Source organism: Myotis myotis, unplaced genomic scaffold (assembly GCF_014108235.1).
Source record: "Myotis myotis isolate mMyoMyo1 unplaced genomic scaffold, mMyoMyo1.p scaffold_m19_p_3, whole genome shotgun sequence".
NCBI classification, from domain to species: Eukaryota; Metazoa; Chordata; class Mammalia; order Chiroptera; family Vespertilionidae; genus Myotis; species Myotis myotis.
This window is the reverse complement of record NW_023416335.1, coordinates 187,197,117-187,223,213: the sequence shown is the minus strand read 5'-3', so window position 1 is coordinate 187,223,213 and position 26,097 is coordinate 187,197,117. Positions and strand designations below refer to the sequence as shown.

Sequence of the window (26,097 nt, the reverse complement as noted above, 5' to 3'; positions counted from 1 at the left end):
TGTTAAAATTCGCCAAATCTTTGCTAATGGTTAAAAAAGGAAAAGATTTAGTGATTCTTAACTGGTTACAATCATAGGATAACATTTCAGGGGCCATGGGAAGTGCTCACTACTGCACTCCTCTAATACTGTTCTCTCTGTTCCTTGACATGAGAAATTCCTTCAAAAAGAGGTAAAGTCTTTTATTTCACATAGGTTTTAAAGAAAAAAAAATATTATTAGAGACCAAAGATAGAGACCTTTTCAGGGGTGGGGAATGTCTACTCTCAGGCCATATAAGGCCCTTGAAATAGTTTGGTTTGTTCCTGCCAAGGCATTAGGGGTGAGTAATTAAGTATTTGACCAAATATAGCAGGCTAGTTTTTAAGTTGATAATTTTGTACGTCCTGAGAATGATGTTATAAATATCTAAATGGCCCTTGGCAGAAAAAAGTTTCCCCACCCCTGCCTTAGTGAAAAAGTGTGACTGCAAAGAAAAGGAACCCATTTGGGCACTCTAAGTAGGCTTTTGGAAATGAAGCTTGAGGGAGGAAAAAGTAGGATAGTTTTTGAAGTCCAAAGATCTTAAATATAATAATAAATAAACAGAAAAGTAAAAAAACAAAAACCAACAAGCAAGCAAGCAAAACACAACAATAAAAATCATAAATTATATCTGCCCATATTAGGAAAGGAAATTTTCTGACTGATATCATTGATTACTGGTCCCTGGATTTACCAGATGTGTAAGCACTGAGCTGGTCGGAAGTGACCTACTGTGCATTTAGTGCCCATCTCAGGATTATGGCATCCAACTGCCCCTGCTGAGTATCTGAGGCTCCCCTTTGGGATCAGAGTTTTTAGCTTTCATTTGACATGAATAAAGATTATTTTACTCAGTCAAGTCTGCATCAGAGTCATAGGCTGGGTTTCTAGATCTATTAGGTGAAAGTTTTTCAAAAGTAAAAGATAAGTGCAGTTAAGTCTGAGGTGGTTGGATCCCTGGTTGGGGCAGTTCAGGAGGCACCAATTGATGTGTCTCTCTCACATTGATGTTTTTCTCTCTCTCCCCCTCCCTTCTACTCTCTCTAAAAATTAATGGAAAAATAAAAATTATATTGTTCTCTAAAAGGATTCTGCCTAGGCAAGGAAAAGTTCCCGGGTGTTCTAAAAGGATTTTATCTTCAGGTTCATTTACATCTAAATGCAGAGTAAAAGGTTAGGGCAGGAGGAAAATTCTACCCTTCCTCCCTGTTGGAGAAATAAAAGTAGAGGGTGAAAAATAGTTTTCCACTGGTTACTTACTAAGTGGGAAACTACTCTAAGAACATTGTAGCTTCCCTTTTTTCTGTCATGGTTTTTCGCACTAATTTAGTTCCTGGTTCTGACTAACAGCAAAACTCCTGCAGAGAAGAAAGCCCCGGTCATAGGTTTGTCTTTAGAGGCTGACAGAAAAATGAGAAATGGTAGCATTTGAAGGCAAGAAAGGAAGAAAGGAGACCATGAATTGACACTGAGACAAGGCCCTGTGGCTGGTTAGTCTCCTAAGGCCCATGTGTGGGTTCCAACCAGCTGCCATAACATTCTGAGTTTACTTTCTATGATCATTAGTCTAACATTTAGCTCCCAGAGGATGCCTAAGCATTCATGCAGTTGTTGGAGATGGAGATTCCTGGTCAGTGATTGGCCTCCTCACTCAAACTGGGCCAGCTAATCTCTATGGAGGGCATGCTTTCTGACCCCAACAGTCTGCTCCCCTTAGGGAAGACCTCCCCCCAGTTTTCAAGGTATCATTGTTAGCTGTATTTAGGTGGTGCTTAGCAACCTCCACTGTTAAGTCTCTTTTATCCTTTATCTTTTCACATTAACAGTAGCTTCCTGGGGCTAGGGAGAGGGATGGGGAAAAACAAACAAATAAAAAAACAAAAGAATTAGCCTATTTCCCCTAGTATTTTGCACAGGCACCCCCGCCCCACCCCCACCCCCCCCCCTGCCCTTTTTATTTTACAGGCATCTATCGTTTATATATACAAACTATAACCTAAGTGATTTTTTTTTTTTTAAAGAAAAATTTTTTTCCAATTTTAATGTTTATAATTCTAAATTTTAATAACTCCAATATTTTTCTCTTTCTATGTTGGTTTTTTTTTTTTTATTATTAGTTAAGGTACCTAAGTGATTTTTATTGTATATTTGTTCATATGTTTTATAGAGGCTTTTAATTGTTCTTGAAATAGGATAATAGCAAAGCCTCTAGGGTTTGATAATGAGTTCAATGGTACTCCTTTATTACATCACAAGAATCTACAGTTTCTGACTATTCATAATAGCAGGCTAGGAAGAGTATTTTTTAGTTTATGTTGTTTTGTCATTGTTATTTAAAATCTTCAAGCACAATTACCAATTTCTTGTTTCAATTTGCTAACTTCAAGCAATCAATTAGCAAATATTTCTGTAACCTAATTCTTATAACCCACTTTGTGAAGGTAAACAGCATAAGGCAAGTCTCCTGCTTAAAATCCAGTTGAAGAGATTGGATAGTAGGGGTTCTATTATCCTTTGGTCACTAGGGTTGATTCACCTTCTGAGATCACAGGGGTTCCCTTCCTGTCTCTTCAGGTCTTTGACAAAAAAAGTATGTTTCTCACATAGAGATATGAGAAAAATTCTGTATAGGAATCATTTGTTTACTAGTGTTACCAGAAAGGGGATCTAGCCCCTAGTGGGTCTGCTTAGGGCCAGTCCATAGTGTGGGGGTTCTTGACTTTGTACAGGAAAAGTTTCACAACACAAGTCCAGGTGAATTTTAGAGGATGTTTATGAAAGATGGGACAGTGAAAAAGGAAGGGCCTAGGATAACAGGAGCGGGACTAGGTGAGGAAATGAGTCCAGGCGTGGCTGCTTTGGCTCACTAAGAAGTCAGAGAAAAGGGGACTTTGGGGACTGGTTCAGGGGGTTTGCTCAGGAAGAACTGCTGCTGCCATTGATACCCTGGTTGCAAGCCTCCTGGGGTCCCTTAGAATTTAGGAGATGCATGCCTGTGGGGGAAGAGGAGGAGAAAGAAAAGGTGTGGGGGTGGGGATGGAGGGGAAAGAGCACACACTGGAACCTTCACTTCGAGGGTTTTTAAAGGCTTGGGAGATTAGGGGAAGATCTCAATAGAATATTCATCAGTCTTATGTTAATGAGCCAAAATGAGATTTTCTTAACTTCATCTGTCCTTGAAAGTGGTTGGCAAATGGCACTAATTGGATATATCTGCTATTTATCTCCCCGAGTAGAGTGATTTAAGCTATTTATCCTCTGGTTGGGGAGGAGAAATGCAAACCATTTACTCTTAAGTATTCTCGGTTTAGGGAAGATAGGATTTACTAGATGGCTGCATACTGCTTGTTTAACTATCTGTCTCAGTTTCCCTATTCCACTTGCCAAGAAATTTTTCTAGCTTCTTATTATCCTGCCTCAGCAGTATGAAGAAACACTTAAGGCATTGGAAAAACAAAAAAGATTACTGAATATGCTTTTAATGTTATAATGTTGGGATTATTTGATCATATAAGGATACTCACTTTTCCTTTTGACTAGGATATTTTATAACTCTTTAGAGATTAAAATTAATGTGGAGAAAACAGGTAGCAGTACAAATAATTATTGTTCAGAGCCATGCAAATAAATTCTGTCTGGTGGGATGACAACTCCCTCTCTCTCAAGAGCCAATTTGGCAGCCATTTGAAAATTTATTTCAATATCTCTGATCAATGAATGTCTATTCTTTGGATTCTCCTTTGAGCCTATTGTATCATCTTGTTTCCTCATTTAAGTTAAGAGTTAGTAAAATCTTTGATATATATTATTTTCATATTTTTATGAGAATCATGCTTTTGTCATTTAAAAAAATTATCCTTTAACACTAGTAACCAAAAATCTACCAAACTAACATGGGCAGATGGGGAAATGTAATGGGAATTATTCAGGCCCATTTCAAGGAAAACCAAAGCAGGATGCATTAGGGCCTTACTAGATATGGAACAGGAAATTTTTCTGGAGCTTAAGTGATTATTTTACCACCTTTTTCTTTTGTGTGTGTGTGTGTGTGTGTGTGTGTGTGTGTGTGTGTGTGTGTGTGTTTGGAAGGAGGGAGTGATTCAGAACTAATCTTTTATATTCTGCTTCTTCTTATTGACCAGTTTTATTTTTTTCTCCTTTCCTGACTTCCTTTATTTATTTTTTATAATTCTGTATTGTTGAAGGTATTACATATGTCTCCCTTTTTCCCCCATTGACCCCCTTCAGCTCACCCCAAGCCTTTAGCACCCTATTGTCTGTGTCCATGGGTTATGCATATATGCATACAAGATCTTTGGTGGATTACCCACCTACTCTCCCCTGCCTGCCCTCTGAGATTCCTCGCTCTGTTCCATGCTTCCATGTCTCTGGATCCACTGTGTTCACAAAAGTTACTTAGATTCCACATATAAGTGTGATCATGTGATAATTTCTTTTTCTGACTGACTTACTTCACTTAGCATTATACTCTCCAGGTCCCTCCATGCTATCTCAGAGGAAAGAGATTCTTCTTCTTCTTCTTCTTTTTTTTTTTTAATGTTGCATAGTCTTCCATGGTATAAATGTACCACAGCATTTTTATCCACTCATCTACTGATGGGCACTTGGGATGTTTCTAGATCTTAGCTATTGTAAAATGAACGTAGGGGTGCATACATTCTTTCTGATTGGTGCTTCAGATTTCTTAGGATATATTCCTAGAAGTGGGATTGCCAGTCAAATGGCAGTTCCATATTTAATTTTTTGAGTAAATTCCATACTGTTGTCCATAATGGTTGCACCAGTCTGCATTCCCACCAGCAGTGTAATAGGGTTTTCTTTTCTCCACATCCTTGCCAGCACTTGTCATTTGGTGATGGTAGCCATTCTGACAGGTGTGAGGTGATACCTCATTGTCATATTAATTTGCATCTCTCAGATGATCAGTGACTTTGGGCATTTTTTCACATGTCTCTTGGCCATCTGTATGTCCACTTTGGAGAAGTATCTGTTTATGTTCTTTGCCCAATTTTTTACAAAATATATTTTATTGATTTTTTACAGAGAGGAAGGGAGAGAGATAGAGAGTTAGAAACATCAATCAGCTGCCTCCCGCACACCCCCACTGGGGATGTGCCGGCAACCAAGGTACATGCCCTTGACAGGAATTGAACCTGGGACCCTTCAGTTCATAGGCCGACGCTCTATCCACTGAGGCAAACCAGTTAGGACCCAATTTTTAATTGGATTCTTTGTCTTTTTGTTAAGTGGTCTGAGTTCCTTATGAATTTTGGATATTAACCCTTTATCAGATGTATCATTGCCAAATATGTTCTCCCATGCAGTGGGCTTCCTTTCCATTTTGTTGATGGTTTCTTTTGCTATGCAGAAGCTTTTATTTTGATGTAGTCCCATTCATTTTCTCCTTAATTTCCTTTGCCTAAGGAGATGTACCCATAAACGTATTGCTACAAGAGATGTCTGAGATTTTGCTGCCTATGGTTTCTTCTAGGATTTTTATGGTTTTACAACTTACATTTAAGTTGTTTATCCGTTTTCAGTTTATTCTTGTGTATGGTCTAAGTAGGTGGTCTAGTTTAATATTTTTGCATGTATCTGTCCAATTTTCCCAACACCATTTATTGAAGAGACTCTCTTGACTCCATTGTATGCTCTTGCCTCCTTTGTCAAATATTAATTGACCGTAATGGTTTGGGTTGATTTCTGGGTTCTCTGTTCTGTTCCATTGATCTATATGTCTGTTCTTGTGCCAGTACCTGGCTGTTTTGATTACAGTGGCTTTGTAGTAGAACTTGAAATCTGGTATTGTGATTCCTCCAACTTTGTTTTTCTTTCTCAAGATTGCTGCAGCTATTTGGAGTCTTTTTTTATTCCACATAAATTTTTGGAGTGTTTGTTCTAGCTCTGTGAAATATGCTGTTGGTATTTTAATAGGGATTGCATTAAATCTGTAGATTGCCTTGGGTATTATGGACATTTTAATGATCTTGATTCTACCAGTCCATGGGCACAGTATATTCTTCTATATCTCTTTTTTTTTGCCTATCTCTTTTTTTCAACATACTGTAGTTTTCTGAGTACAGGTCTTTTGCCTCCTTGGTTAAGTTTATACCTAAGTATCTTAATGTTTTTGTTGCAATGGTAAATGGGATTGTTTGTTTAGTTTCTCTTTCTGAGAATTCATTATTGCTATATAAAAAAGCCATCAATTTTTGGGTGTGCATTTTGTATCCTGCTACATTGCCAAATTCATTTATTAAATCCAGTAGTATTTTGGTGGGGTCTTTAGGATTTCTATGTACAATATCATGTCATCTGCGAATAATGACAGTTTTATTTCCTCCATTCCAATTTGGATGCCTTTTATTTTTTCTTCTTGTCTGATCGCTGTGGCTAGCACTTACAGTATTTTGTTGAATAAGAGTGGTAAAAATGGACATCCATTGTCTTGTTCCTGTTCTTATGGGAAATGGTTTTAGTATTTGCCCATTGAGTATGACGTTTGTTGTAGGTTTGTTGTGTACGGCCGTTATCATGTTCAGATATGTTCCCTCTATTCCCACTTTGCTGATAGTTTTTATCAACAATGGATGTTGGATTTTGTTGAATGCTTTTTCTGCGTGTATTGATATGATCATGTGATTTTTGTTTTTCAGTTTGTTTATGTGAATTGCAAGTATTGTACCAGCCTTGCATCCCTGGAATAAATCCCACTTGGTCATGGTGTATGATCTTTTAAATATATTGTTGGATCCGATTTGCTAATATTTTGTTGAGGATTTTAGCATCTGTGTTCATCATGGATATTGGCCTGTAATTCTCTTTCTTTGTAGTGTGTTTATCTGGTTTTGGAATTAGGATAATGCTGGCCTCATAAAAAGAGTTTGGAAGGTTCCTTCCTCTTGGATTTTTTGAAATAGTGTGAGGAGTATAAGTGTTAGTTCTTTGAATGTTTGGTAAAACTCCCCTATGAAGCTGTCTGGACGTGGGCTTTTTTTTTTTTTTGCTGGGAGTTTTTTGATTACTACTTCTATTTCATCAGTTGTTATTGGCCTATTCAGGTTTTCTGATTCCTCCTGATACAGTTTTGGGAAATTGTATTTTTCTAGGAATTTTTCCATTTTATCCACATTGTCCAGCTTGTTGGCATATAGTTGTTCACAGTATTTTCTTATAATCCTTTGTATTTCTGTGGTGTCAGTGGTTACTTCTCCACTTTCATTTATAATTTTTTTTATTTGGGTCCTCTCTCTTTGTTTCTTGATGAGTCTGGCTAACGGTTCATCAATTTCAAAGAACCAACACTTGGTTTCATTGATTTTTTTGTATTGCTTTTTTTTTTTTTTTTTTTTTTTTAGTTTCTATGTTATTTATTTCTACTCTAATCGTTATTATTTCCTTCCTCCTACTTACTCAGGGCTTTTCTTGTTGTCCTCTTTCTAGTTCTTTAAGTTGTAGGGTTAAATAGTTTATTGCTGATTTTTCTTGTTTTTTTGAGGTATGCCTCTAGTGCTATGAACTTCCCTCTCAGGATTGCTTTTGCTGTGTTCCAGAGATTTGGGGTTGTTGTATGTTCATTTTCATTTGTTTCCAGGAAGTTTTTGGTTTCAATCTTGATCTTGTTGGTAACACATTCATTGTTTAATAACTTGCTATTTAGCCTCCATGTGTTTGAATATTTTTTGGTGTTTTTACTGTAATTGATTTCTAACTTCATTCCACTGTGATCTGAGAAGATGCTTTATATGATTTAAATCTTCTTGAACTTGTAGAGACTTGTTTTGTGTCCTAACATGTGGCCTATATTTGTGAATGATCCATGTGTACTTGAGAAGAATATATATTCTGCTGGTTTGGTTTGAAATGTTCTATAAATGTCAATTAAATCCATCTGATCCAGCGTGTCTTTTAGAGTCACTATTTCCTTGTTAAGTTTTTATCTGGAAGATCTATCCTGTGAAGTCAGCAGGGTGTTAAAGTTCCTTACTATGACTGTATTGTTGTCGGTCTCTCCATTAAAGTCCTCTAGAAGCTTTTTATATATTTAGGTGCTCCTATATTGGATGCATTTATGTTTATCAGGGTTATATCCTCTTGTTGGACCAATCCCTTTAGTATTATGTAGTGACCTTTGTTGTCTCTTGTGATGGCCTTCATTTTGAAGTCTATTTTATTGGATATGAGTATTGCTACTCCAGCTTTTTTTTCTTTTCCACTTGAATGGAAAATTTTTTTCAACCCCTTCACTCTCATCCTGTGTGTGTCTTTTGTTCTGAGGTGGTTCTCTTGTAGACAGCATATAGTTGGATCATTTTTTGTATCCATCCAGCTACCCTATGCCTTTTGATTGGGGCATTTAATCCATTTACATTTAGGGTTATTATTGATAGGTACTTATTGCCATTTTAATTCTGTATGCCTAGATTTCTCTCTCTGTTTCTTCATTACAGCAGTCCCTTCAGCATTTCTTGTAATGCTAACTTGGTGGTGATGTACCCTGTAGCCTTTTTTTTTGTCCAGGAAGCTCTTTATTTGACCATCTATTTTGAATGATAGCCTTACTGGATATAGTAATCTTGGTTTCAGATACTTGCTTTCCATTATCTTGAGTACTTCATGACATTCCCTTCTGGATTTCAGAGAGGAAGGGAGAGGGATAGAGAGATAGAAACATCAATGAGAGAGAATCATTCATTGGCTGCCTCCTGCATGCCCCCTTCTGGGGGGAATTGAGCCCACAACATGTGCATTCTGGGCCCTTGGCCAGAATCAAAACTGGGACCCTTCAGTCCACAGGCCAACACTCTATCCACTGAGCCAAACCAGCTAGGGCATGGCCTGTAGAGTTTCTGATGAGAAATCAGTTGTCAGCCTTATGGGAGCTCTTTTGTAGGTAACAGTTTGCTTTTCTTTTGATGCCTTTAAGATTTTCTCGTTGTCTTTAATTTTTGGCATTTTAATTATGACGTGACTGAACGAAGGTCTGTTTGGGTTCTCTGTGCCTCCTGAACTCATGTGACTTTTTCCTTTACCAGGTTAGGGAAGTTTTCTTCCATTATTTCTTAAAACACACACTCTATCCCTTTCTCCCCTTCTGCCTCTCTGGCACACCTGCTATTCTAATATTGTTACGTTTTACATTGCCCCACAGCTCTTTTGAGATGTTCTCCTGTTCTTTTAATTATTTTTTTCTTTATGGTTCGCTGATTGAGTGATTTTTTTCAACTGTCTTCTCATTCACTAACTCGATCCTCAGCTTTCCCTAATTTGCTGTGTATTTCTTTCAATGTGTTGTTTATTTGTGCTGTCATTCTTTTTTTTTAAGTTTTGTTTTATTGCTTAAAGTATTACAAAGAGTATTACATATGTCATTCCCACCCCCCCACCCCCCCCGAACTTCCCCTGGCTCCCCTACCCCCCAGTGTCTTGTGTCCATTGGTTATGCTTAGCTATGTCATTATTTCTGTTTTCATATGTACTATATCTTTTCTCATGCTTTTGATCATCTTTACCATCATTACTCTGAACTCTGTTTCAGATAAATTTCTTATCTCTGCTTTACTTATCTCTTCTTCTAGAGAATTCTCTTGTTCTGTCATTTGGGGGTTGTTTCTTTGTCTCCTCATTTTGGCTTCCTGTTTGGGTTTATGACTATGTTTTAGGTAGATCCTCTATGGCTCTCAATCTCTACTACAGGACAGTGTCAAATGCTGTTTCTGACTAATTTGAAAAGTCAAAGACTCAAAGCCTCCGGAGACTACCTCTGCCTACAGACTGATAGGATTCCTCTTGAATTGCCTCCAGGCAATCATCCTCAGGTGTGGCGAGAGTTTTTTTCAGCAGGGTGAGGCAGTTGCTACTGCCTGGAGGCTGTTATTTTTAGTCTCTTAAGAGGCCTCAGAGAAAATTGTTTTCCAATAGCGTGGGTCAACTGTCTTCCTCACCAGGCAAGGCAAATGTCTGTGTGGGAAAGATGTCCTCTGTTGTATGAGGGAATGACTCAGCACAGGAAACCAAGGGTGTCTGCCTTCTGAGCTCTAATCCCTAAATCCCCAATCCTGGCTTCTGCTCACACAGCTCCAGTGCACTCTGCCCTCTCCTGATGAAACATAAGGTGGGTGGCTCCACAAGGAAATTTGTATGTTGGCCCTATAAGAGGGTGCCTGAATTTCTAGCTACCTCTCCCTGGCAGACAGCAACCTCCCTGCCTTTCATAGCCAGATATTATGTGGGCACCTTTCTCAGTTATGGTGCTCTCTGCTGGGGGGCTGAGGTTGAGGATTAGAACCCAGAGTTCTCAATGGCAACCTTCCCACAGCTGTGATACCTCTCTGAAACTTCAGTTGCTGTCTGTGGGTGCCCAGCCAGCCCTTTCACACCTCCACCTCTCCTACCAGTCTCTATGTGGTCTCCACTTTTGGTCCTTGGGTATCAGGGTTCTCTCCAGTGTGTCTTCCGTTGATTATTCAGGAAGTTTTTCTGTATTTTAGTTGTATATCTAGTTTGTTCCTGGGAGCATGTCCATGTAGCATCCACCTTCTCTGCTGCCATTTTTAATCTCCCCTGCTTTCTTTTAGATTACATTAAAAAAATCTTTATTGTTTCAAGTTTTACATCTGTCCCCATTTTCCCCCCATTGACCCGCTTCAGCCTGCCTATTATCCCACTGCACCTGCACTGCCATAAACTTTTAGGATTTTTCCTCTATTTCCAAAATCTTGAAATTTCAAAGTGAATCACCTAGCTAACATGTCTTATATTTTGTACTGAATTTCAATGAACCCTTTGAATTTGGACTCCTGTATCCTTTAACTCTGGGAAATTTTCTTTTCATATATCTTGAAAATTTCATCTCCTCTCTTAGATCCTTTTTGAGCTACTAGATGGATGTTGAACCTCTTGGATTGATCCTCTTGTTTAGATTTTTGTTGTTGTATTTTTCACTCTTTGTCTGGTGTTGAGTTATATAAGTTCTTTATAAATTTTGAATATTAACCCCTTATCAGATGTATAATTGGCAACTATATTCTCTGATTCAGTGGGTTGTCTTTTCATATCGTTGGTGGTTTCCTTTGCTGTGAAAAAATGTTTTAGTTTGATGTAGTCCCCTTTGTTTTTTTCTTTTATTTATTTATTTTTTTAAAAAAATATATTTTATTGATTTTTTACAGAGAGGAAGGGAGAGAGATAGAGAGTTAGAAACATCGATGGGAGAGAAACATCGATCAGCCGCCTCCTGCACATCTCCTACTGGGGATGTGCCCACAACCCAGGTACATGCCCTTGACCGGAATCAAACCTGGGACCTTTCAGTCCGCAGGCCGACGCTCTATCCACTGAGCCAAACCGGTTTCGGCTGTTTTTTCTTTTATTTCCCTTGCCTGAGGAGACATGCCAGAAAAAATATTGCCCTGAAAGATGTCTGAGATTTTATTGCCTATATTTTCTTCTAGAATTTTTATGGTTTTGAGTATTTCATTTAAGTCTTTATTCCATTTACAGTTTATTCTTGTGTTTAGTGTAAGAAATATTCTTGTTTCATTTGTTTTGCACATATGTGTCCAAGTTTTCCAACATACTTTATTGAATAGATTATCTTTAGACTATTGTATGTTTTTGCCTCCTTTGTCAAATATTGACTATAAATGCATGGGTTTATTTCTGTGCTCTCTATTCTGTTCCATTGATCTATAAGTCTGTTTTAATGCCAGTACCAAACTGTTTTGATTACCATGGCCTTGTAATACAGTTTGATATTAGGTAGCATGATTCCTCCAGCTTTTTTCTTCTTTCTTAAGATCACTGTTGCTATTTGGAGGTCTTTTGTGATTCCATAAAAATTTTTGGAATATTTGTTCTAGTTCTATGAAACATGACATTGGTATCTTGATAGGAATTGTGTTGTATCTGTAGATTGATTTGAATAATGGGTAGTATGGACAGCATAATATTTTCAAGGTTCATCCATGTTGTAGCATATATCAGAATTTCATTCGTTTTTATGGGTGAATAATATATTATTGAATGTACATATCATATTTTATTTGTTCATCTGTTGATGGACATGTTTTTTCACATGTTTTGGCTGTTGTGATTAACCTATACTAATGAAAGGGTAATATGCTAATTAGAGTGGACGTCTTTTGGACATCCATCTGGACAAAGTCACAGTGGCTATGAGGGCCTAGGGCCAGTGATGCGTGGGAGGGGCTGGCTGTGGCTCAGGCAGCCACAGCAGCTGTGAGGGCCCGGGCTCACAGCCGTGGCAGAAGTGGCTAGCAGTGGCAGCAGCAGTGGGATGATGGGGGTGGTGCCTTCCCCTAATTGGCCAGATTGCCTCCTGCAGAGGGAGGCCAGACTGCAGCTTAGGCCGGGGGCAAGGCAGAGGTGTTTAGGAGTGATTGGGTTGGGAGGGGAGCAAATTAGGGATAATCAGGCCGGCAGGCAGAGGCAATTAGGGGTGATCAGGCATGCAGGCAGGTGAGCGGTTAGGAGCCAGTGGTCCTGGATTGCGAGAGGGATGTCTAACAGTCGGACATCCCCTGAGGGGTACCAGATTGGAGAGGGTACAGGATGGGCTGAGGGGCACCCCACCCCCTGGGCACAAATCTCATGCACTGGGCCTCTAGTTCTATCTAATAAAAGAGAAACATGGTAATTGGCGTACGACCGCTACCCTTCCCATTGGCTAATCAGGGCAATATGCAAATTAACTGCCAGCCAAGATGGCGGCTGGCAGCCAGGCAGCTTGAAACTAACATGAGGCTTGCTTGCTTCAGTGACGGAGGAAACCAATGTTCCCCCCTGCCGCTGCAGGCCTCTGAGCTGCAACTCTAAGCAACTATGTAACAAATATAGAAGCTAAACAAAACCCCAGAAACCTGCTTTAGTCCACTGGGCTTCAGCCAGCCGGATCGCAACATTGTAAGCAAAGGCCAGAAACCTACTTTCAGCAGCAGAGGCCTAAGAACTGGAGCCAAGCCTCAAAGCTAAAGCTGGCCCAGAATAAAAAAAAAGAAAAGAAATAAAGGAGCAGTTGGGAGCTTCAGTCACCCCCAGCCTGAAAACAGCCCTCAGCCCCTCACCCAGACTAGCCAGGCACCCCAGTGGGGACCCCCACCCTGAAGGGTGTGTGACCAGCTGCAAACAGCCATCATCCCCTCATCCAGGCTGGCCAGGCACCCCAGTGGGGACCCCCACTCTGATCCAGGACACCCTTCAGGGCAAACCAGCCGGCACCCACCCATGCACCAGGCCTCTACCCTATATAGTAAAAGGGTAATATGCCTCCCAGCACCGGGATCAGCGTGACAGGGGGCAGCGCCCAAACCCCCTGATCGCCCTGTGGCTCTGTGTGTGACAGGAGGCAGGGCCACAACCTCCCTATCCACCCTGCTCTGTTCGTGACAGGGGAAGGCGCCCCAACCCCCTGATCAGCCCTGCTCTGTGACTCATAGGGGGGAGATCCCCAACCCCCTGATTGCCCTGCGGCTCTTTGTGTGACAGGGTGCAACGCCCCAACCCCCTGATCGGCCCTGCTCTGTGTGTGACAGGGTGTGGCGCCCCAACCCGCCCCCCCCCCCAAGGGCCCTGGTCTGTGTGTGATGGGGTAGAGCCATAACCTCCCCATCGGCCCTGCCCTGAGTGTGAGAGTGGCGGCGCCCCAACCCCCTGATCAGCCCTGCTCTGTGGGTGATAGAGGGCGGCCCCCCAACCCCCTGATTGGCCCTGCTCTGTATGTGACAGGGTACAGAGCCCCAACCCCCCTGATTGGCCCTGCTCTGTGAGTGACAGGGGGCAGTGCCCCAACCCCCTGATTGGCCCTGCTCTGTGTATGACAGGGGGTGGCGCCGCAACCTCCCAATCAACCCTGCCTTGAGTGTGACGGGACGGTGCCCCAACCCCCCAATCGGCCCTACCCTGAGCGTGACTGAGGGTGGCATCACAACCTCCCGATCACCCTGCTCTGTGCATGATAGGGGAAGGCGCCCCAACTCCCCAATCGGCCCTGCTCTGAGCCCGACCAGGGGCTGCACCTAGGGATTGGGCCTGCCCTCTGCCACCCGGGAGCAGGCCTAAGCCAGCAGGTCGTTATCTCCCGAGGGGTCCCAGACTGCGAGAGGGCACAGACCGGGCTGAGGGGCCCCCCTCCCCCCCGAGTGCACAAATTTTGGGGCACCAGGCCTCTAGCCTTATATAATAAAAGCCTAACATGCAAATTGACTGAATGGTGGAACGACTGGACGCTATAATGTTCACTGACCACCAGGGGGCAGACGCTCAATGCAGGAGCTGGCCCCAGGTCAACCAAGGCTGGTGCCAGTGGGGGCCCTCCAATTGCCCTGCTGCTTGCCCTGCAGAGGGAGGCAACTGGCAGCGGTGGTGGGAGGTGGGGCCAGTGAGTGGGTGGCACCAGGCTGGCCAAGGCGGGTGCCAGTGGGGGCCCCCTGACCACCCTGCCGGTCACCCCACAGATTGGCCCTGGTCACCAGCCAGGCCTAGAGACCCTACTTGTGCACTAATTTTGTGCACCGAGCCTCTAGTGCTATTATAAATATTTGTATACAAGTATCTCTTTGAGTCTCTGCTTTCAATTCTACTAGGAATATAACCTACGAATGAAATTGCTTTATCTGTGCTAATTCTATGTTTAACATTTTGAAAGAATGCTAAATTGTTTTTCATGGAGACTATCCCACCACCATTGCATGCAAGTTTCAATTTCTTCACATTATTGTTAACATTCTTATTTTCTTTGCGTTTTGATGATACTTCTAACTTGTGAGATGTGGTATATCATTGTGGTTTTGATTTGCATTCTCCTAATGACTAATGGTATTGAGCGTCTTTTCATGTGCTTATAGGCCATTTGTGTATCTTTTTTTGAGATGTGTCAATTCAAATCCTTTGCCCATTTTTGAATTAAGTTTTGTTGTTCTTGTTAAGTTGTAGGAATTCTTTATAATTCTCAATATTAGTTCAGATTTACAAAGATTTTGTTCCATTAGGTGGCTTGTCTTTTCACTTTCTTGATAGTGTCCTCTGATGCACATAAGTTTTTAATATTTCAAAATTGAGATAAATGGACATGTAACTTTTTACTAGCTTCAGGTGTACAACATAATACCTCACTCTCCAGCTGAAGAACCCCTGGACCTCTCCACAATCCTCCAACAAGAAGATTAACATCTGACTAAGTAGGGGGTCTTTAAGGCTGCTTCCATTCTAATAGGTCAATGCCTGGTGCCACAGGGATTCACAATTATTTTGAATATCATCCTACTGGAAATTGAAGCCATTCCTTTTTAACTCTTCAGTGTCTCTGCATTTCTGTCTTATCTAACTTGAATTTCATTCCTATTCTGACAGTATTTTTAGTTCTGCATTATGAGTCAGGTCAAATATTACCTCTTCTGTGAAGTTTTCCTATATACTGTGAGGATGATTTAGGTCCTCCTGTTTTATATTTCTTTTATACTTAGTGTATATCTCCATAATAGTAGTGATTTCATATGGTTTATCTGTATATATGACTCCCCATTAGATGCAATGTCATTTCCCCTGAGCATCTCCAGTGCTTAGAATAGTGTGAGTACATACATATATTTGCTGAATGAAACAATAAATTCGTTAGTTAGATCAACTATTAGGTAGACTGGCTAAAGAGACTATAAATGGTTGAAGATATTTAAGGATATTTGAATATAATAAAATATCCTAGTTGGAGTCTGAGGGAGACAAGTGTAGAATATGAGCATACCTAAGAAAATTAATGAATTGTTGAGTTAATGCTGGATTATTTTTCTTTTTGTCATTAGCCTAGACCTGTGGGTGGCAAACTGTGGCTCACGAGTCACATGCGGCTCTTTGGCCCCTTCAATGTGGCTCTTCCACAAAATGCCACGTGCGGGCGCGCACGTATAGTGCGATTGAAACTTTGTGGCCCATGTGCAGAAGTCAGTATTTTGTGGAAGAGCCACACTGAAGGGGCCAAAGAGCCACATGTGACTCACGAGCCGCGGTTTGCCGAGCTGCAGTTTGCCGGCAAAGTGAAATCATATGGAACTTGGAACTTTTAATCCAGTTATCTACTCTTATGCACTTGGACTGCTTCCAAATCGTGGCTATTATAAATAACACTGCAATGAACACAGGAGTGCATATTATTAATGAACATAATAAACTAACAAAGTGAATACAGACTCATGGATAGAGAGAACAGACTGACAGCTGTCAGGGGGGCAGAGGTAGGGGCTAGGTGAGATGGGTGAAGGGATTAAATAAAATAAGAAAGACTCATGGACACAGATAACAGTATGGTGATTGCCAGAGGAAAGGGGGCTAGGGGAGGTAGAAGAGGGTAAAAAGGGGATAAATGGTGATGGAAGGAGACTTGGGGTGGTAAACATACAATACAATATACAGAGTATGTATTATAGAATTGTATTCCTGAAATCTATATAATTTTATTAAACAATATCACCCCAATAAATTCAATTAAAGAATCTAATTGTATTTTCCTGACTTAAATCTTTTAAGTGATTTCTCATTGCTCTCACAATAAAGTTCAGCTTTTAGGTAAGAAATCTATTAAATCAGTTCTCACATTAGAGATGACCTCTTCTAGGAAGGCATTACTGATTCTCCAAGTCTGAATTAGGTGATTCTCCTACCTATATCAACTAAATTGAGAGGCCCAAATTATAAAAATAAGCACTACTTTGCACTACTTTCTTATTACTCACAAACATTTCCCATTTACTATTCCGCCTCCTCCACTGTAGTACATATTTCTTGAGGACAGGCGCCTAATATAGGTCTGGTACACAGTGATTATTAACTAAATATTAAAGGAATAGATTAATTTAAGGGAGAAATTACATTAAAAAATCAACAACCAAACTCTATGATCTATTATTTGTCAGGCTCTTGTTGCTTTACAAAACACATTACTTTTACCCTGTCATTTAGTCCTCGCAACGGATTTTAACTGTAGGCATTATCACCATTTTAGAGATGAGAAAACTGAGTGACACACTTATTCCGGGTAACAGGCAAGTCCCTCCAATACTTGGATTTGAATCCAGAAGTCCCAACCGAGTAGCACCTTCCCGTCCCACTGGTTTTCATTAAGGGTCGGCTCCCAACGTAAGACTGAGGAAGAGGGATCCTTCTGGTGGGAAGGTATGATCAGAAGTGCTTGCTCTGGCGCAGGACAACTGAAAGAAAAGACGTGTGTTCCTCATCGCCTCATTACTCATACAATTTAAAGCACACTTTGTGAATTTTTAATATAAACAATGAACAAATCAACACACTCCAGCTTTTTTGAAAACCTTTTCCCTCAGCTCTGTAACTTCCACCTACCTATTTCCTCACTTCCTTCTTTCTAAGCCTCATAGAGGGCGCTCACAAAGTGCTCCTCACTGGGTGAGGGAAGTTCTGAGAAAGACACCTCACACTGCAACCGAAAGACACAGCGCCACCACCTCAGACCTTCCGTTTTCTACAGCAGGAGGCGGGGCTAATTTTCCTCATTCAAATAAAAAACCAGGCAATTTGCATGGAGATCAGGCAATCTGTGAGCCTATTGGCTGATAGCACAGAAGGCGTGGCCAAGAAGACGTCCACCGAGCCCCGCCTACATTAATTTGCATAACGGCCTCGCGTGCAAGGGAGAAGCGGGTTTGTTTTTGAATCTGCGGCAGCGGCGGCGGCGGCAGCTTCGGTGGTGGCGACTGACGCGCGCGAGCCGGAGGCGGCAGCGTTGGGGACGGCAGCGCGGAACGGCGCTGTGGGAAGGAACTTAGTTCCCCTTCCCTCATCTTCCGCCCGGAAAGGTATATGTGCCTCCTAGGGGCTGTTATAACCATGTTTTCTTGAATTACTATTGTATTTCTGAAGAGTCAAGACCGCATTATGGCGGCCGCGGGAGTTGCGTTTGCGCGTGCGCGGTTGCGGGCGCGCGCTGCATGGGAGCACGTGATCTTGCGGGGTCGGCCTCTAGCTGCAGTTGTGCAGCTGGCGGGGCGGTGGCTGCGCAAGCGCAATATGCATTTTCAAGATCTAATGTTCTTGTGGGACGCCATTTGGGTTCTAGATTTAATTTTCCTCATTCTTGAGAGGGTTACATTTTGTTACCCTCAAATTCCCACATTTTTCAAGAAAAACGCTTCACTGATGTTGAAGCGTTAAACTGACCTTAAACTGTTTTCTTCTGTTTCTCTGATTCTCTGAGAGGCTGTGGACTTAATTTTCTGTGAAAGTGATTGTCACCTATGGTTCTGGATTATGATTTCACTTTTAGAGTTTTGCTGGATTCAAGTTTATATTTAGGCAGGTGAAGATCAGCACCTAGTGGTGGTCATACAGGAAATGCATTTATTTGAACTGCATATTTGCAAATACATTTTTAACCCTGTTTTTACCAGTGTTGTTGTGAATGTTTACAAAATAGAAACAATTTGAGTTTGGGAAATATGAGGGGGAGGGCCCATTGGAAAGACAATGTGATGTTGTTTAAAATGAAATCTCAATCTCCTTTGGGTATTTATTTTTAGAAAATATTTCATCCTGAGTCAGTGAAGATTTAATTTTAATTAGTTTGTGTGCTTCTGATCATACTTGCATTAGAGTTATACATTTTTTCGATCTCTGATCACTTGCCCATTATTGCTTCAGTTAGATCATTTTTGTTACTGTTTTAAAATTAATTCATTTTCTTAGCATTTTGTTTATGATATGTAAAATATAAAACGTGATGAATTTTTCTGATCAAGAATTCTGTAAAGAACTTCTAACTACACTGAGGCCTTTGTGAGGAAATTAAGTGAACCATCAATAAAAATAAAATCAGTTGATTTACAAAAATACACTGACCACATATGTATAAGGTAATACTGTGTTTGATTTTTTAAAATTGTAAGTTTGTTCCTGGTTTTACTTTCGTAAAGAAGGTAGTTATAAGTATGCACGTGATTATTTTAGTTTAAAATGGTAGTGTCATTATATTTTAATCTTACATAACACCTCTGGGAGAAGTTTTATACGATTTAATATAATTCTTCCATTGTGCAAATTATTTCTTACTGGGCTAAAAACTTGTAAATGGTTTTCGTAAGCTTCATCTATGGTTTGTATACAAAATAATTCCTTTCTCGATAAGTTTAAATAAGTCCCCTGTCAAATGAAGAAGTGGCTATTGCTTTGTAATCTTGGTTGCTTTAGGATTATTTTTAATGCCTAAAATAAGTACCATTAGTAGTACTAACAAGATGTAGTTGAAAGGAATACTTGTGGTTGTGGATTTTTAAGAAATGATATCACATATGAGATAGAATGGAGTGATAGGAAATATTATTTTTTCTTCACAGAAAATTTGTTGCTGATATAGTTCCTGGGCTTCTGGAGTCTCCTACACAGAAATATATTTAGAGGGCACTTGTGCAATTTTCCCTTTTATGCTTCTGGAGTGGTTTACCCAGCAGACCCCTCTCCCACTTCCTTTGACATTGTTTCTGATGTTTTATTAGAGTTAAAAATATGTTGTACTGTCTGTATTTGTGTGTCTGTATGTGTGATATGTGTAGAGACATACATATTTAGGTAAAGAAAAGAACTTTGATCTTAGGGCATGGTACACTTTGCATTTCCAGAAAAGTGAAATATTTTGGTTTATATATTTAAGCTGATGTTTTAATTTGAATATACAAACGATTGCCTCTTAGGTTAATGCTAAAGATCATAAGAGGTACTTGAAAACACTGAAGAACATAATGAACAATGTAAATATTTATTGGTGGGACAATTTTGCTGTCATGTTTGTTAGAAAGGCAAATACAGTTCTATAAACTTAAAACTAAGATTAATGAATTGTGTGAACCTCCACTCTTTGTTCATCCGTGCGCTGTCAGTACAAGCTTGTTTTGAAATTTTACTTTGATAGTTACGATGCTGCAAAATTTTGACACGTATGTAGCATATATAAATATTAAAACTAAGTTACTCCAGGAATGCATAAAAGTTACTGGGGTTATTTTGTGAATTTTAAGCATTGTAGAATTTAGTTCAGATAAGGTTTGATGAAGCCATAAACCATTAAAATTGGCTTTTTAATAATTTAAATGTATGATAAAAATATAAATTTTTTTTTTTTTTTTACTACTTATAACACATTAGGAACATATTGAAATTAATTAACATTTAGAAATAAATGCTCTAAATGTTTTGGTGATTTTTGTGACCTTTGTGATAATTGATTGACCTGTTTTTAATTTAGTATTATAGTATTGTGGATATTTTCCCATTCTGTTAAAACGTTCCTATTACTGGTTTTTACTGAGTGGAAGGGAGAGGGATAGAGAGAAAAACTGATGAGAGGAAACATCAGTTGGCTGCATCCTGCCTGCCCCCCCTACTGGGGATTGAGCCTGCACCCAGGCATATGCCCTGATCAGGAGTCGAAGCATGACGCTCAACCACTTAGCCACATTGGCCAGGCTTATTATTCTTTTAGAATGCGTGTTTTTTTAAAAAATATATTTTATTGATTTTTTTTTTACAGAGAGGAAGGGAGAGGGAAAGAGAGTTAGAAACATCGATGAGAGAGAAACATTGATCAGCTGCCTCCTGCACACCCCCTACTGGGGGTGTGCCCGCAAACAAGGTACATGCCCTTGACCGGAATCGAACCTGGGACCCTTCAGTCTGCAGGCCGATGCTCTATCCACTGAGCCAAACCGGTTAGGGCTAGAATGCGTTTTTTTAATGGTTATATGATATATAGTGAAAATATCCCAAATTATTAAATATTCAACAAATGTTTTTAAATGGCCACATAATATTATCACTGCTAGAGGCCTGGTGCACGAAATTCTTGCACTGGGGGGTGCGGGGGGGTCTCTCAGCCCAGCCTGCACCCTCTCACAGTCCTGGACCCCTTGCTCCTTACTGCCTGCCTGCTTGCTGCTCCTTAGCGCTGCTGTGGAGGCAGGAGAGGCTCCTGCCACCACCACTGTGCTCGCCAGCAGTGAGCCCGGCTTCTGACTGGGGAGTGCACTGACCACCAGGGGGGCAGCTCCTGCATTGAGTGTCTGCCCCCTGGTGGTCAGTGCACATCATAGCGACTGGTTGTTCTGGTTGTTCCGCTGTAAAGGTCGCTTAGGCTTTTATTATATAGATTTAGATTGTGCTGTGACTTACTAAACCTGTTTTGTTGTTGTTAGTCCTCACCTTAGGATATTTTTCCATTGATTTTTAGAGAGTGGAAGGGAAGGGGAGGGGTGGAGGAGAGAGAGAGAGAGAGAGAGTGAGAGAGAGAGAGAGAGAAAGACATCAATGTGAGAGACGTTAATTGGTTGCCTCCCGCACATGGGATCAAACCTGCAACCCAAGTATGTGCCCTGACCCTTCAGTGTGATGGCTGGCTGATGCTCTAACCACTGAGCATACTAAACCTTCTTGTTGACCATTTTGCTTATTGCCCATTTTCTATTATAACTGATATTATAATTGAAGTGAACATCCTTGAACATGAGTCATGATCTACTTTTTATAATTTATTTGAAACTAGAGGCCCAATGCACCGGCTTCCCTCTAGCACCCAGGACCTGGGCTTCCCTCGCAGCCCCAGCTTCATCCGGAAGGATGTCCAGAAGGACGTCTGGTCTAATTAGCATATTACACTTTTATTATTATAGATTACTGTTTTAAATTAATTTACAAAATTGATAACAGATTATTTGAATAGCATTTCCCATACCATTATCACAGTGGTCGGCAAACTGTGGCTCGCGAGCCACATGCGGCTCTTTGGCCCCTTGAGTGTGGCTCTTCCACAAAATACCACGTGCAGGCGCGCACTTACAGTGCGATTAAAACTTTGTGGCCCATGTGCAGAAGTCGGTATTTTGTGGAAGAGCCACACTCAAGGGGCCAAAGGGCTGCATGTGGCTTGCAGCCACAGTTTGCCAACCACTGCACTATCAGTTTGATGGTTGAAAATAGTATCTTATTAGCTTCTTCTTTTCTATAATTAGTAAACTTGAACTTTTTTTTGCCTGTGCTCTACCTGTGAGTCAGTTTCTATTTTGCTTGGTAGTTCAGTTTCTTCATTAAATTCCACATATGAGTGATATCATAATGAGGACTTGTCTTTCTCTGACTGGCTTATTTCACTTAGCTTAATATTCTCCAGGTCCATTCATGCAGTTGCAAAGGGTAAAAATTTCTTCTTTTTAATGGCAGAGTAGTATTCCATTATGTAAATGTACCACAGCTTTTTAATCCACTTATCTACTGATGGGCACTTGGACTACGTTCAAATTTTGGCTATTGTAAATGATGCTGTAATGAACATTGGTCTGTTGCTTCCCCTTGACCTGAGATGGAACCCACAAGCTGGGTATGTGCTGGGAACAGAAATCGAACCTGAGACCTTTCAGGTGTGTGTAATAGGACTACATTTCTATTTTTAATCTGCTTTAGGACATAATGACATGAAAATAGTGCAAATTATGAAGTTAGAAGTAGGAAAAATACGATAAAATGTTCTACAATTTTTAAACTAAAATTTTCTTGTTTAACATAGACTTTTTTTTTTCAATGGAGGAATTTTGGTTAAATCTCCATTAAATCTACTGTTTGTACTGATTGCACTGAAAAGCAAGATTTGCTTATTAGTGATCTCTTTCAGTTATAATTCTATTTTATCACTTACATAATGAGTATAGGAAAGAAAGTAAGTTTATTTCCAAAACATTTGTATTGAACTCTTTAAACTTGAAATTAGTGAAAAGGAGAAAACAAGGAAGTAAAGATAGAACTCAAAATACTATTGGTTTTATAAAAATAAACTTAGGCAATAGGTAGAATTGTTAAGATACTGGTTTCTCTTAAGCATTTTCTTTTTCTTTTTAATGAAAAATTCCCATCTTAGGTCTTTTTCAAGGAAAACTGCTAAGAATTTTTTATTTTATTTTTATTTAAAAATATTTTTATTGATTTCAGAGAGAAAGGAAGACGGAGAGAGAGGTATAAATATCAATGATGAGAGAAAATCATTGATCAGCTGCCTCCTGCACACCCCCTACTGGGGTTTGTACCTGACCTGGAATCGAACCATGATCTCCTGGTTCATAGGTCGATGCTCAAGCACTGAGCCATGCCGATGGAACAAGAAGTTTTTATATTTTACTGTTTTTGTGTGACCTTTGCTCTTACCTGAGAATTTTTCCTAGTTCTGACAAATGATACTTGTTTTTAGCAAAGTTGGGACAGGAAAAGTGCTACCAGAGAAATATATATGGATCGTAGCAAGAGATGATGGCTAGCATCTTGATAGTGTAGAGGTGTCAGATTTCAAGTGTTAGAAGCAAGAATTTAAAATTTTAGTTTTGAGGTTATTTAGTTTGGGAATCTGTATATCTAGAACTGAATCAGTATTTATTATGCAATAATTATATAATTGATAATTGACAATCTCATTAATGATTCTGAATTATACAGAATATTTAGATATGTTTAACTTGTTCAGGAAGGCAAAAAAGTATATGATTTAGTTTAAAAAGATTTGTTATATTTTTAAGTTTTGAGGTATATGGAAAATTCATACATTGGCATATGCTGAAAGAATTTTGAGGATAAAATTCTTACCTTTGAGTTTCTAATATTTGTGGGGCATATTATAGATAAAATTATGTGATGCTTTAACAGTATTTACATAATAGATTGCAAGTATATCATCAAGTAGCTCTTTGTTCTTGTAAGTTCCCTAGAGTATGTAGAAATTACCTACCTACTAGAGGAGCTTCTTTAAAAAAAAACAACTCTTGCTTATTTGATCTTGCTATGTGTTCTAGAGAGCCCTAGACTTCAAAAATTACGTCATAGCCCTGGCTGGTGTGGCTCAGTTGGTTGGGCTTCATCCCTGGAACCTAAAGGTTGCCAGTTTGATTATGGGTCAGGGCACATGCCTGGGTTTCAAGCTCCATCCCCCCCATTAGGGTTGTGCAGGAGGCAGCTGATGGTTTCACTTTCATATCCATGTTTTTCTCCCTCTCCCTTCCTTTCTTTTTAAAAATTAATTAAAAAAATCTTTAAAAAATTAAATATTATTATTTCACAGTGTTCTTTTTTAGATTGTCTTATAATCTACAACGTAAATTCAGTAGTTTCTCCTGTCATGTTAGTTTGTTCAACAGGGAGCAATGAGTTCCACAAAATTAGACTTTGTTTATATATGTTTCAAGTTGTACGGTGCAAACCATTCTCTAATGGATAGAGTATGAGTGCTGGGCAGCATTTTCAGTTTTTTAAGTCCTGTAAAAAGAGAAGATGCGGGGGGTGAGAGGGTGGAGGGGGGCTAATGCTTATTTATACAATGTGAATGTTTTCAGTTTTGAATTTTAATCATTTGGATTTTTGAGTCTTTAAGGTGATGACTGAAGCATTACCTTGGCCACCTTTCAAAAAGCGTGGCAGGCTTAGGCCTATGGGTATAGTTGATAGTGCCTCCCTGGCAGTCTTTATAATTGGACTTACCTAAATACGAAAGTCGGGGAAATGAAGATGACCTATTAACTTTACCATCAGAAATGTTTACTTATTCATGTCTGCAATTTTTCATTGCTCAGAATAGTATAAAATTGTTGTGTATTTTGTATCTAGTAGCTAGGAATAACTAGCTTGAACCCTTTTGTTTGTGAGAGAGGGCCCCTTTGTATGATGGTGATATGAGGTGGCAGTGTCAGAATGTCTTCCTTTGTTTGTATAACCCTGTGCTACTTTGGGGAATTAGTGCCTTCATGGGTAACCAAGAATTATGTGTGTAGCTCTTTATGGCACTTTTACATTCTAATGAGAAATTTGAATTGTACATTAGAATAGTGATTCTCAGAACTGACATGATGTAAAAAGAATTCTCTTGGAGTTGGTAATCCTCAAAGATAATACCTTGCATTTTGTACAAAGGTAAACCTAGAAGGTGGAAAGAGAATCTGCTGTTTTGAGGACCAGGATAAAAAGTGTTTGGTGAGACAATAATGACTTGACTGTTTCAGCTCATTTTCAACTAAGGCTTTGGAGTTTAAGATGTATCTGCCCTGCTACCTAATATTAGATTAAATATCTTAAGAAAAGGAAGAAATAGCGGAAAGCATGGAAGAGAAAAAAGACTATCTTTGAACTTTTATTTCCTTTTAGGTGGTAAATATCAGGAGCTAATTGGATTACAGTAAAGACTAAACTTCTCTAAGAAACTCTATTACTATTGTTTAAGCATGAAAACTGTTTATTTCTCTCATATAACAATACAGCAGAAGACTGTTTAGAATTTACAGCTCTCTTTGGTTTAACATGGTTTCCATATGTTGAACATGGTTTGTAGGTTGAACTACTATACAGTTTCACTAGCCAGGGGCAAGGGAGAAAAGACAGTGAGTGGGAATGCTCATTCATTCTTTTGAAAACATGATTTGGAAGTGGCACATATCACTTTGACTCATGTTTTATGGGTGAAAATTTAATCATTGGAACATATATAGCTGGGAAAAGAAGGCTGGGAAATGTAGTACACATTGGGACAACCATGAGGTTGGCTAAAATTAGAAAGCTTTATAAATGAAGGAGAGAAATGGATATTAGAGAACAACTAGCATTTTCTGCTACAAAAGGAAGCTGTAGAAGTAGTCTCTCTAAGTAATTCATAATTTGATATTGAAAACTTTTGTTTTAAGTTAGATCCAGTTATAACTGTATCTTTTGAAATGGGATTTTGAGAGCTTTGTGTTCATGATTTGTGGCTGAGGTTCTAAGTTATTATAAGTATTTATCTTATTTGGTAGAATTCTTCCTCTTTTTTTGCTTCCCTTTGAAAACATTAAATCGTGATTAGTTTTGCAAGAATTGGAATTTTAATTTAATTTTTAAAACAACTGTAATATATTTTAACCTTGCCAGTTAATTTGTTTATTTTAAAAGGATGAAGGACAGTGGGTAAATTGTCTCCCACAACCTGGGTGTATGCCCTGACTGGGAATCGAATCCTTGACCCTT

General features: G+C 39.6%; 1 protein-coding gene across 1 annotated transcript in view; it reads left to right on the top strand.

Annotated features, from left to right (window-relative positions):
• The first annotated feature begins 17,757 nt into the window (after positions 1–17,757).
• Positions 17,758–26,097, top strand: part of LOC118650026 (activating transcription factor 7 interacting protein) — a 120,694-nt gene continuing 112,354 nt past the window's right edge. The window contains exon 1 of the mRNA XM_036297762.1: positions 17,758–17,885. The gene's annotated coding sequence lies outside the window, so the exon portion shown is untranslated. The remainder of the gene's footprint in view (positions 17,886–26,097) is intronic.